General features: G+C 43.7%; 1 protein-coding gene and 1 non-coding gene across 2 annotated transcripts in view; both read right to left on the reverse strand.

Annotated features, from left to right (window-relative positions):
• Positions 1-5,723, reverse strand: part of TSC1 (TSC complex subunit 1) — a 49,457-nt gene extending 43,734 nt beyond the window's left edge. The window contains 1 exon segment of the mRNA XM_032478739.1: positions 5,592-5,723. The gene's annotated coding sequence lies outside the window, so the exon portion shown is untranslated.
• On the reverse strand, positions 1,232-1,303 carry TRNAA-GGC. Its single transcript has one exon. It is a non-coding gene; the product is annotated as a tRNA-Ala (tRNA).
• Positions 5,724-6,000: the final 277 nt, after the last annotated feature.

The raw sequence follows: 6,000 nt of genomic DNA on the forward strand, positions 1-6,000 counted from the left end.
TGTTACGTTACTGACACAGATAACAATAATCATGTGTCAATGATACACCGTTACACAACTATGTTAGGCTCTGGCTCAGTAATGCTCAGGTGATTTCTTAGAGTAACATTCTATGAAGTGAACAAAGTTACTTTCAGCCTAACTGCACCCAAAAAAGGCAAAGTACGAGCTGCAATCCACTCTTTCTGCGGACGCACAGAAGCAGAGAAAGGGGTGAGGAACACTACTCGGTGTGTGAAATAAAACTTGCCAAAACGTGTAGTCATCTGTGATTTAAAGGGTCTCAGCAGTCGTGGTCCCTCTTAAGGTCATATAAACAGGGGCAGAAGAGCGGCAGATTCTTCATTCAGAACTTTCACCATGAGGGTCCCTGAAGGACAAAGCACAGACCCTACTCAGAGGTAAGCCCTCTAGTAACTTGCCTGCAGGGACAGAGCTTGACTTTGGTAATGTGTTCTCTCTTCTACAGATAATGTTTCTTATGTCTTGACCTCCTATTAGCATGAACAAAATTATTTACCCAGAAAATAAACCAAATATCCTCTATGTTTCAAAAACAGAGCTTCCCTTAGAAGAAATCTGAGCAAATTGTAAGATTTCTTTAGGTTTCAAATTCATAGGACTAAAACAGAAATACCCTAGGGGATAAAGGTGCAGGGTTGGACAGTCTAGGCCTGACAAACGTGGTTCTCAGCTCAGCAACATCATCATCACTGGCGGGTTTGTTAGAAATGCAGTTTCCTGGGCCTTGAGCCTTGGTCCAAGACGTCTGGATCAGAACCTTTGGGAGTGGGGTCTCTAGGAGATTCTGATGCCCACTAATGGTTGAGGACCACTGGTCTAGGAAGAAGGATGAAGGCAAGAAACATTAAAAATATATACTTAATATATATTTTATATATACTTTGAGGTTCAAAAGAAAAAAACAGTGTATAAATCTTGGGAAAAAACCTACATGGAATTCTGCCAGGTACTAAAGGTACACACAGACTAAATACCAAACCTGGCTAGCATTTAGCAAGTTACACACCTGAGTTCCCCACTTATAGTTTTTTTAATGTGGCACTTCAGGCTGAATTCCCAGCGAGTGTGAAGAGCCTTCCAATGTAAAAGCTTAACAAAATGATCTATAATACGAACAGTACACAGGCCATCCTTAAAAGACGGGCCCTTTCCTATCTGCTGGTCTTTTTTTTTTTTTTTTAAGCCAAGTCCATTTTTTCCCCCTTAATGGAGGCATTGGGGATTGAACCCAGGACCTCATGTATGCCAAACATGTGCTCTACCACTGAGCTATACCCCCCACCCAAGTCCATTTTTAAGACCAGTAATCTATCAGAATGATCAGTTGGGCTTCAGGCTGGGTCCATAAAGTTCATAAAGCCATATCCAAAATTTCACATCTGTATGAATTTTGTTGTTGTTGGTGGGACAGGAAAGGATATTTGGTCCACAGCTTCCCACAAATTCTCAGAGGGGGATGACCCCCCCCCCTCAAACTTAAGAATCACTGACCTATGAGTTAGTTTATGAGATCAGCAGTTCAAGCAATTTATCAAAGTTAAAGATGAAATGTTTGGACTCTGGAGTCAACTAACAAGGTTCAAATCCCAGCTCAGCCACTGAATAAGTGATCTGAACTCTCAATTTCCTCATCTCCCTGTCCTGCCCCTTAAGGCTGTTGGAAGAGCTAACAGGATTTTGCATGTAAAATATTTAGCACTGTTTGGCACTGTGTCAATAAATATAAACTTTATTGTAACAATATTACTATTAAACAAAATGTATTGCTGGGTACCTAAGGCTTAGAAGTCTACATTTAATAACTTACATTTGCAACATTGATAAAGTTACTCTATCACTTAAAATGGATACACTTCATGTTTGTTGCTGTGCTCTTGTGCTCTGTCAACTAATCAAAGCAGCACAGGTCTGAATGATTGCAGGCATTAAGGTCACTACACCTGTTCTTCCTTACCCCCCCCCCCCCGTGTCTTCCATCACCGACAGAAGGGTAAAACTGTCCCTTGTTACTCAAATAATTCATGGCCTCTCCTGCCATTATCTTTATTTTAGAAAATGACCTGTGAATCCTAGGCCAGTAACTACTTGTTTTGTATCAAAACTAGGTTTTTAAGGCACTTTACTCATTAGATGACAATCTGAATTCATTCAACCTTAAAAAGTGTTTTGTTACCTTTTGCTACTTCACTGTATAGAACAAAAGTTAGTACTGCTCAAGGGAAAGGACACGACGAAATTAGCAAAGTCCTGGAGTTATATATGCTTTATACATACATATATATATTTTTAAATTCTCCCCTCTCCCCAAAATAGACACCAAACATTAAGTTACTAATTTCTGGTAACTATAGGCTTAAAAGTAAATCAGAAAAAGAATAATCCAAAATTGCTCATGGTAATTTTAGACCAATTTAAATGGTCTTTCAGACCAAGGGAAAAAGTAGCATTTCATGTAAACCAAATTATGTTAAATGCTGAAGGAAAAAATTTAGTGTCTGAGTACGTGCTAATCATAAATATATACGTATTTTTAAAACACAGCTAGAACTTTAAATGCTATTGAGTATTACTTTTCTCTCATGCCTGCAGCTACTTAAATGACTAACAAAACTAATACAAATAAAACTAATTTCTCAAAGAGAGATTTATAATATAAGGAACTTATAGGGAATACCTTTTTTAAAATGTGATATAAAGGAAAGGATAAAAAGTCATCACTCAACAGGTCAGGCTAAAAGTCACCCACTTGCTTAGTTATCATAAAGCCATCAACACTTTGATTCAACCAACTTGAAATGTTTAACTGAAGTCCCAGGAGGACCTGAAATCACAGAAATGTAGACTGAAACACTCATATAAAATCAACTCTCTTATTTCACAAATGAAGAAACAGAAGCTCAGACAACTTAAGTGACTTGTTAGAAGTCAAAAGCTATTTGACTTTTAGAAAACCTTGAAATGGCTGACGTATTGCTGTATTTGGCTCATACGCATCCAAGAATATCCAGTTAATTCCAGGAAAAGTTAATTTTAGTCCACCATGGCCCTAGAACCCAGAAAGAACATATCTACACCCTAACAAACTTTGAAAGAAAACAGATCTATAAGATTAAATCACCTGTAATTCAGAGCTCAAAACTTACCCACCGCTACATACACCAGAGATTAGAAGCTATTTTAAGAAATGCCTCTGTAATAAGTTATAAATTAAAATGGCCAGTTTGATACTTTAAGTCACTGGTCCTGAACTACTGCTGCACATCAGCATCACCTATGACTTCTTCCAAAATATATACTCAGGTTGTCCTCTAAGACAGATTATGTAGGTCTACCTACTATGGGGTCAGACGTCTGTGTGTGAAGGTTCTAACGAAAGCTACCATTAAAGATCTCTCATTTTCTGACAATTTCACTATTCTGTAAACATCACCTAGACAGGTATATATTTGATTTGTCCTAGCAAGACTGTTCAGTTTCACCTCACAAATGAAAACAGGCACCCACAGAAGGCATCGTTTTACACTCCAACAGCAGTAGCATGGGGTATCTTTGCTCTTAACCCAGCAAGGAAGAGTACAACTGAGTCACAGGATTTGAGACACTCCAATTTAAAGAAAACGAGTAAGAATGCTTATAGCCACCTAGCAATCTGTCTAACTAGGAATTTAGGAACATACCAAAGTCTTTATGACACCAGGAAATGCATGAAGCAAAGAAAGCTTACATCATTCGACCCTCCAGGCACGTGATGTAACAGTGTTTTGGATAAGATATTAACTTTAGTAAGAGGATATTTTCCATTTACATCTTCTATAAATACCCCTTAAGTTTACACCAGGTGGTTAGAGGAAGATTCTGCAGCTCCCCAGGGCAACAGCAAGAACTGTTTCAGTGTTTCTGAGGAGCCTCATTTGCCTGATACATGACTGGTAAAGGTGCATTTCCCTACACAAACCTAAATCAGTTTTCATATTTGCATATTCCATGTTTACTCAGGAATGTTCAACTTAAGAATTACAGGTGGTTGCTTAGTAAAGTCAAGGGCTCCCACAAGGCTCAGGTTTTATAATGCCGAAATTTACAGCACCACTTTGCCAGCATGTTTGAATTCAGATGACTCCCAGTTGATCCCAAAATTATAAATCAAACTATTTCAGAAGAGTATTATTCTATTTTAGTATTTTTACAGCTTACTGGTTGTAAAGTGAAGTGCTATTTCTATGCTTTCTATAAAAAATCTAGCAAGGATTTTAGCAGGACTTCTTTCTGCAGTAAACGCATCAGTTTTATGAAAACATCAAATACTTTCCAGCCTAATTTAGACTAACATGTTTACAGGCACAACACTGCCATCCCAGACTAAAGCTAAGGTTTATAAGCAAGTGCGCCCTTCTTCAAAAGTAGACAAAGGCACGCATACACACATGCAGAGGCACTTATGCACAAACCTGAGCCAACTGATTAATTCTGATCACCTAATTAGAAAGAAGGACAGCCAGCTTTGATCAAATAACAGGTAAATGAAAGAGTGGCGTGAGTACAAATGACAGGAGCATGTCTTGGAATCAGTCAGACCTCAGTTCCAGTCCCGACTCAGATAATTCTAGAAGTGTGACCTTGGGCAAGTTACCCTAATCTCTCTGGGCCTCAGTTTCTTCATCTGAGAAATGGAGGTATTAACAGTGGCTGCCTCTCCCCTTTGTCAAGAGGACTAAAGCAGATGATGACTTAAAAGCACTTTCACAGTGAGCGCTCCATAAACAAGCTTAGGAAGACCGCGCCCCCTCTACGGCCCCCTCTCCCCAAATCCAAAGAGCACGAAGCAAAACTCTTTTAACAGGAAACACAAAGAAACAGCTTTAATTCTAAGAGGTCTCTCTGACCGCGGGCTCTTCATCCTCCAGTTCCTCAAATGAATGAATGAGCGTCTAGGAGTGGCTCTGCAAATAGCTGTCTCTTAAAAATCACCTCTGCTGACTTTAAGGTAACTGTCTTTCGCCGTCAATCAAACACCCACAAGCACGCCCGGAGCGAGGCACTCCAGTCTTGCAAATCTCAGCGGAGACACCGAGTCCAGGCGGATCCTTGATGCCCACAGGCAGCCTCCATTCATTCCCCGCCCCCCACCCTTCGCCCCCTCTCCTCAAGCCCTGGGACCAGCCCCGCCACCAGACCCTTCCCGCCCGGCCGGGGGTCTCTCCCCTGCTCTCCGCACCCCGCGGGAATCTGTCACCCCACCAAGCGAGGGGCTGCCGAAGCGGCCCACCTCACCTGCCCTCGGCACCGCGGCCCGGGGCGCAGCGGTCCCCTCCGTCGCCAGAGAGGGGCGAAGTGCCGGCCGGGGCCGCCTCTCCTCCCCAGAGACCCGCCAGCCCCGCTGGGCCCCGCCGGAGAGAGCGCGTAATAAGAGGGAGGGGAAAGCTCTCCGAACCCCCCTTCCCGGGGTCCTTCCCCGGCAAGTGAGCCCCTTGCCCCAGCCCCACAGAGCCTCCCAGGCTGGGGTCATGGTGCCAGGACTGCCCCGAGAAGCCCCCGTGAAAAGGAGGGGGCGACACCCCCATACTCACCCACCGTCTCCTCCCCCTCAGCTGTTTACCTCACAGTTCCTCCAGCCTACAGGGCGCCGCCATCTTGGACGTACAGCACCTCCCCCCGTCGTGAAGTGTCCACAGCCGGCTGCAGCCTCCGCCACGAAAAAGAGTCCCCAGCTGGGTCTCGCCGCCCCCTCGACCCCGGTAACTGGAGACCGCGGTCGGCTGCCCCTCTGGACGGAAGAGGCCGTTCTTCTCATTACTGAGGATGCTAACCGGTCGAGAAAGAACAAGGGGAGTTTGCAAGGTAGGGGGGCGGGGACGTGCGGAAGGATTCCGAAAGCAGGCCGCTGAGAGATCTTGTGACTCCGAAGGAGGCAAAAAGAAGGGCCGGCGCGGCGGGAGGAGCCACGAGAGAGAGCGAGGGGCGGGGCGGAGGTCACGT

The sequence above is a fragment of the Camelus ferus genome, chromosome 4 (assembly GCF_009834535.1).
Source record: "Camelus ferus isolate YT-003-E chromosome 4, BCGSAC_Cfer_1.0, whole genome shotgun sequence".
In the NCBI taxonomy this organism is placed as follows: Eukaryota; Metazoa; Chordata; class Mammalia; order Artiodactyla; family Camelidae; genus Camelus; species Camelus ferus.